At 40.2% G+C, this 7,070-nt stretch overlaps 1 protein-coding gene across 1 annotated transcript in view; it reads left to right on the top strand.

Moving 5' to 3' along the window:
* The first annotated feature begins 510 nt into the window (after positions 1 to 510).
* The window catches only part of LOC137268881 (uncharacterized), a 52,484-nt gene continuing 45,924 nt past the window's right edge, over positions 511 to 7,070 (top strand). Inside the window, exon 1 of the mRNA XM_067803470.1 lies at positions 511 to 583. The gene's annotated coding sequence lies outside the window, so the exon portion shown is untranslated. The remainder of the gene's footprint in view (positions 584 to 7,070) is intronic.

Raw genomic sequence — 7,070 nt, 5'->3', positions numbered from 1 at the left:
TATATTTAGAAGTACACTGTATTTTGCTATAGTTAATTCTGTGCTGTTTATAGTTTAACACTGCAGCATGCCAGATGTTTTAAGGCGATCTGTCAGTCATCAAGACAAGACCAGGCAATCCAGTGATTGACATCTATCTTCGCCACTGGGATAAAATAACATGTATGTCACCATGGCTGCCCACATATCCTGGTAGTCAGCCTCACAGACAGAAACAAATAACTCTGAACTGATATAGTTATATGGGAGATTCAGAACTTGAACCCGTGGAAATCTAAACTGGTTCATTTTGGGCTTTAGCATTGCAGAAATGGTTGGACGGAAGGGAAATAATGTGGTTCAGAGACTGAGGGACTGACTGTTATGAGGCGAACGTCGGGGAAAAATTCTCATGGACTGAATGAATAACATTGATCGCGTGATGCTTACGTCAGCTGTGTATACAAATTTGTAATGGACATTTATCACCACGGTGCAATCAGAACACACGCCTTTCTTAATTTCAACTTTCGGTTTGCGTTCCGAGAAGACTATTTACTGCGTTGTGAGGCTGGTGGGCCGTTTTATCTGATCGTCACCAAAGGTGAGTAAATGGTTTAACTACGCTTTTGAGAATATTCCAAGCAGGACATGTGAGACAGACTTCACATACTGCACGCGTATTATATACTGGTATATATTTGTAAGCTATCGTCACTTCCGGCTACCACAGTCAACTTACACCGTAATATAACAAAGACCGTGGTAAACTCGACATGGCGCGATAAAGATACGCTTTATCATCTCCTCTAGCTTACTGTGCTCTCGATACATTAATCACACATAATTGTATGTTATGTTGTAATTCTCTTCGATCAACCGAACATAAAATATTTTGTATAACATATATAATTGTATAACAAACACACAACGTGGGTTATGTCTACCGCAGCTCGAAATTAAGAGAACGGGTAGATGTTTTCCGACATTTTATTCTCACAAGCCCAACAACGATGTAACACTCAACAGTTCTTTTACATTATCTTTGACATATCCATCTTTTGCATTCTCAGAGCCCCAACGGCCATCTCTTTTGAACAAACGGTCTGGTACACCAGCACTGGCAGCAGTAGTAGCGCCACCGGGGGCGGTATTCATGAAAGGAGTTAAGTCTGAAAAAAACCCTTAAGTTTGGACTTAGGAAAAATCTTAGTTCTTATGAAACTGTTGTCTTAACACCGTCCCCTACAAGTTTGAATTCTTCAATAAATATCTTTCTGGCTCTGGAATATGAAATATGCGTGTCTCCCCTCAGAATGTGGCATCCACGTTTTCTACAAAAACGTAACTTTCTGAATAGGTATTCCTGCGAATACTCACAAATTCCAGCTTTCACTATGTAACGCCTAAGCATAGCAACAGGAAAGAGTTCGGATCCAGAAGCTGAAATTAAGACATACGAGAGGATATCAAAAGGTTTTGAGCCTCGCCCTGAAAAAGCAAGATTTTGGAATTCATACTGCTTTATTTTTCAACATAGTCCCCTTCCAACTTCACACACTTCTCCCATCCGGTTTGCCAGTTGCTGATTCCTGATCTGAAGAACTCCACATCTTGGTCCCCTAAAAACCCTCCACAGCAGCGATAAGCTCATCATCATCCTGAAATTCCTGGCCCCGGGTGTGTTTTTTCAGTCGAGGAAAGAGGTGGAAGTCGCTAAGGGCTTTGCAGCTTGACTGGTGTCGACTGACGCATTGTCCTGGTGAAGAAGAATCCCTCGCCGGATCTTTCCTTGCCGCTTCTCTTTAATGGACTGGCGTAGCTGCTTCAGAAGGTTAGCATATTACTCTCCATTCATTATCGTATCATGAGGCAAGTAGTCGATGTGGATAACACCTTTACTAAGAATGAAGATTTTTATAGATATCAACTTCTTTAGTATGAGTACACAAAGTTTCGGAGTTACTGCTTACTCCTTCATCAGGTGAATGAGAATGGGGTGCAGAGCTATATTTATATGATATATGATTGGATGATGTTACATAACAGTAGTGAGTCGCTCTTCAACCTGCTTGGCCGTGTTGCCCACCACGACAAGAAACTTTGTAACTGCTCTATATTCAACCTTGTCCATTTTTCACATTCACTAGGGGGTATATCTCTTCTACAAGGCACTGTCATTGAAGAAATGCATCCAGCTATGTGATCCTACCGGGAATATATAGCTAGGACTCTAATATACGTTAGGTGCCCTGCCCATTACTATTTGTCAAGTATAAATATGCAAGGCTCAAAACATTTTGATATCCCCTCGTATTTACCGTCTCTATATACATCAGTCTTGCATTTTTCTATAAAAATGCTCATGTACCCATCACAGAAATTTACATCTGACCTTCTTATACTAACAACTTCAGCAAATCTGAAAAAACCTGCAAACGAAATGGATGACATTGCAAGGAACCGAAACTCCTTGGTTTTCGAGTTTGAGGAAGTATTGAAGTTAATAAAATGGGTGTTATGTCGTGGAAATCAGGGAGGATGTGTGGGGAACTGTATAATTGAGAGGTACGTGTGCATAGTTTCGAATGTCACCGAATTCTTAGCGTACATTTCAGCTTTTCGGAAAGAGTGGATGTCGGCACGACGACCCAATATGGCAGCTGCTGCTCCTTTACTCTTTTAAAATACATATGACGTGTGTTTAGATCTATGGTCTATGTTTAACCTATAGTGAGATATCCGGTTCCTGTGGCAGACAGGGATGTTGTCGGAACGGGAGCTATAAATATGCGTGTTCCCAGGGGTGGCCTAAAAGTCGGGCCAAGAAAAGTCGGGTCGGGCCGGGCCACCGGGTACTACTAAAAATGGATTGCAGAATATTAAAACGAAATCTGCGTATTTGGCTAGCTAGAATTCCAAGTATGGTTTGGTTGAAAATGTATAGTTAATGATGAAAACCCAACACTGATAACATACCGAGAGTCCCAGAGGAAAGACATTGTCTTCTTGTTGTGCGTTGTCCTTGATATGTCTGTGTGAGAAGGTTACTTATTTCTGAGGCGTGACATCCTGGGGTTCTGGGCAGGAAGTGACAGTGTTTTACAGCTTTTCTTTCCTAAATTGATACAGTTGGGGTTTCCTAATTAGCCTTTATTGTCTCATGCTGAATCAGCAGAGGATGTTTATGTTAAAGAGGAGCGGGCATTGGCGAGAGCCAGTGGACAACTGTGACATTAAAAATATTATTATACATATGGCCAAATTTCTTTGATAAATATGGGTTGTCTCCCTTTAATGCATATGAACCTATATTTACATTACTCCTCTGCCCCTAAACAGGTGTTTTCACACATATAAAAAATATTTATATTTAGAATTGGACGTATTACATCTAAATTATTCATCCACACAACTTTAAAATATTTGTGGAAAAATGTTTCCAGAATTTAATTTGATAAAACTTACGTAGTTTTGAGTTTATAAAAAATAAGGCACAGTTATTTCAGAACAAGAAGTTTTGAGCTTGCAGTCTTGAAACTAATAGGCCAAGGTCCTATTCCAAAAACACATTTAAGATCTTTACATTATTTCTCACACGAATTCATTCTAATAAGATATAGATTACAGAAATAACATACGTAAATTTTAATTCTAAATCGTGTTATCATCAAACGGTGTTGTATGAATCTGGTCCCTAAGAAATTGATCACTTCATCCTGCATTGAGCACAATATAACAAGGAACGCCTTTAATGATTATGTCTTTAATTTCCAATAGTAATGGTGATACAACAGAAGTAATCATGTACGGAAATGAACTTTACAAATGATAAAGTCTGAACACTCTGCTAGAGATTTATCCATACATCCAATATCGTAACTCATAAGTAATCACCTCCGTTACTACTCAAGTCAGTTCTGAGTACAGATGCATATACGTAAAAGAAACTAAACCGCTAAACTACTACAGTGAGGCGGCAAATCTTGGGAAGTGTAGCTTAAAAATGTTACCAAAACGTTAACCATTCATTAACTGGTCAACCTGAAGAAATAACGTCCTGATTTTGACCGGTCGCAGTTAAGAGCGTTCGCTACCTCCACGCGTTTCTGTAGCTTGTATGCTCTTGGTCGGCGACGCTCTGATGAAAGTTCCAATAATCTGTTTTGTTTGCGCATCACTTGTTGCCAAGAGTCAAGACCCTTGTGGTTAGAGGCTGAGAAGAAGCGCTTGGTTATGCTGTCATTGAGCTTCTCGAGACTCTGCTGACTGAAACGAACAATACCGTCATGTAATCTCAAGAGCTGAGGAACTTGGTATCTCAGATTATGCATGTGGGGTGTTACATCTCTACATTGAAACGTCTTGGCGAAGTTATTGCACCACATTTCAGTCTTTGTGGCTACATCGTCCGGGTCGGGAGAAACGGTTTTCAGTAAACAGTTAATTTCACGAATCCCCTTAGACACAATGACCATTGTGACCCTTATTCCTACATCCAGTCACTATTCAGAAGTACGTCAAAGTGCGATATGTTGCCTGCAACTTTGACGAAAGACAAGCACAAGACTTGGGGTCTTGGGATAAAAACCTTCTGGTCAGGAAAACGATATCATCTGCGAGCGGTTTCGGTGTTTGGTGGGTTTTTTTGTGAAAACGGACGGTTTCAGTTTTAATGTAAATATTGTCCCCATTTCCATTCAGTATCCGATTGTCCCACCCTATCCCCATCAAACGATTGAAGTCAGATCGCCACCGGATAGTGTAAATAGTTTTGGATCTGTTCTGCTTGTATGGTCGTCCATTGGTAGCTAGGAGGTTGAAATCCTCATCTGAGATTTGAAGCGTGACTCGTACTTTTGAGTCTTGTCGAACTGTAGGCACAAGTGTTTCCTTTAGCTCTATCTTCGGATTCCGCTGAAAACCCGGATCTGTGAAGAAAGACGGGCACGCGCATAGATCCTTTTTCTTTTTTATCTCATCATACTTGGAATCCCAGCCGATGTAATGAACCCGGTATATGTCGGATGATATAGGTGTGACCTGTGCAGGGTTCCATCCCTCCTGCCAGCTCCTCGGGGTGGAGGACTTGGGGTAACGTCGTGAGCGTGCTTGACTTGATCCATCACTGCAGTGTAAACACTTGTTTCTAACTGGATACTCAAAATAGTTTAGGCATTAATCATTTAAAGGTCACATGCAACGTAAAACACAACTTTGCAGATTCTGGTACCTTTCGGTATGCACTTACCGAAACAAATCATAAAAAATGCCAATTCAACCTATAAAGTTGAAAAAACGCGATGAAAAAAAAGCCCGCGAAATCGGAGTTCAAACGTTTCACTAAATTCCCGCCAGCGCTGGGGGGAAAACTGGTTTCATCAGCTGTGCTGCGCAGCGTCCATAACGCATGTGCAGTGAATAGGTTCGCTGAGCTTGAAACAGTATGCATGCCCAGCGTCTGAGGTCGTGAGCAGTAGTCTAATCTTGGTTGTGTACACAAACAAGTAAATAATCTACTCGTTACGTAAAACAACTTGTTGATGTGTGGTAAGCAGTCCCTGTCACAGAGAAAGCTCAGTGTCTGGTTTATTCACACCTATATGTCTGCCTGCCTGTCTGCTAAAGACAACATGCAATACACAGCTTCAATCATTGACCACGTGCGATTTGAACTTAACACCTAGCATAACGACATAAAGAAAATAAGTTGATTTATGACTCGTGCACCCGAGTCCCGTGTGTGCCACATTATGTAATTAGGCACGTGTGATACACATGACATGTTTTTATGTCTGTGGGTTGCAAACAAACTGCATTCATTTTTTTCGGATGACTGGATCTGACGGAAACTGGTGCAAACTGTTGTCAGTTTCAAGTCCTGCTTTGTACTTGGACGAATGACAGATTCCAGCCACGCAGTAGTTTACCATCTCTACTGACATGATTTTTTATTGGATCGAGCGCAAATTCAGGGAACATGTATTTTCCAAACCCAACATCTCTATATACATTCTTCATGGATAACGACTTCTTTTCGTGTATATGATTTTGTTTGACAACAGTATATGATTCCATACTGAAACGACGCATCAAGTACACAAAAAGAAGTTGTTATCCATAAAGAATCTTACTTTCTTGTGACTGGCTATACTTCTAAAATGCCTATCAAACAGATCATCTTTCTGTACACACAATGAACCCTCAGCATATCAGCAAATGAAACAGCCAATCGGAAGCCGTCGTTACACTTCAGTGCATATCCACCCGCTATGACTGGGTTCGGTCTCCCGAGGGCTTCGTTTCAGGGGAAGTAAGCCCAAGTACAAAATATTGCACTTTTGAATCGCTATTGTACGCTTATAATTGTGTTTATTTGGGTTTTTTTAAAAGCAGCAATGTATATTATATGTCATGAATAAGTGATAACTGTGTTTTAATTATGTTTGAATTTTTGGTTGCATGTGACCTTTAAGTGATGGTATATGAATATATCTGTGTTTTGTATTGGTTACATTTGGAAAGCATTTATAGTAACGGAACGTTTAGCACAGAGAATAAGTTGTAATTGCATCAGTACTTATTCTGAGACGTTACTTTAGCCAATTTTTAAAGCATTGTCGTTTACTATATTTAGATTTAATCCACCATACATACTCACTAACGTGAACTGTCATCCTCATCAAGACTCGACATCTTGGAAGTACACGTGCTTGACGTATTTCGCTTATAATAATGGTTGTGTTGACGTTGCGTACGCGCCCTTTGTCAAGCGGTGAACAGAGAAACGTGGTGTAGGAAGGGGGATAACTCTAGGCAGCTCTTGCCGTTTCAAGCGATACATTTCGCCATCTGATATGTGTTAAAAGACATATATTAAATCACACCATTTTGTAATGTGTTAAAAGGGATAAAAAAGGAAAAATGCATTCGCACGCGCAAAAATCGTATGTGTTGCCACTGTATTCTAAAAAGCATAAATCCAGCAAAAATTCAATAGCCTGCGAGTATGCAAATGCTTCAATTTACTAGTACATATGACAGACAAAATGCAATAATATCTACCTAAATAACACTTAGCAGAGCATGTG

Source organism: Haliotis asinina, chromosome 16 (genome assembly GCF_037392515.1).
Source record: "Haliotis asinina isolate JCU_RB_2024 chromosome 16, JCU_Hal_asi_v2, whole genome shotgun sequence".
NCBI classification, from domain to species: domain Eukaryota; kingdom Metazoa; phylum Mollusca; class Gastropoda; order Lepetellida; family Haliotidae; genus Haliotis; species Haliotis asinina.
This window is presented reverse-complemented; position numbering and strand designations above follow the sequence as displayed.